Here is a 369-nt window from a genome sequence, read left to right on the forward strand (position 1 = left end):
TAAATTACTTTTGCCGTTCTGTGACTTTGGCAGCAACTGCAGCAGCAGAGGAGGCAGCAGCAGCAGCAGCTGCTGCTGCTGCAGCAGCAGCAGCAGGAGAAGGAGTGAAACCTTGCGGTGCTTCTGCAGCAGCTATAGGGGCCCTATTGAGGGCCCTTCTATCGGAGGAATCTCTATCTACTGATCCCTTTCTTGCTGCTTCTATACAACCGGGGGAGTGGCTGCTGCCTATCTCTGTGCTGCTGGCGCACCCTGCTGTTGTCTGCTGCGGCTGCACCAGAGAGAGTCTGCTGCAGGCAGTTTCCTCTGTCCCCGATATTACGCTAGTGCAGCGTCATCGCCAGCAGGACCAAGACCAGGAGCAGGAGC

This window comes from Eimeria mitis, genomic scaffold (assembly GCF_000499745.2).
Source record: "Eimeria mitis Houghton genomic scaffold, Emh_scaff964, whole genome shotgun sequence".
Taxonomy (NCBI): Eukaryota; Apicomplexa; class Conoidasida; order Eucoccidiorida; family Eimeriidae; genus Eimeria; species Eimeria mitis.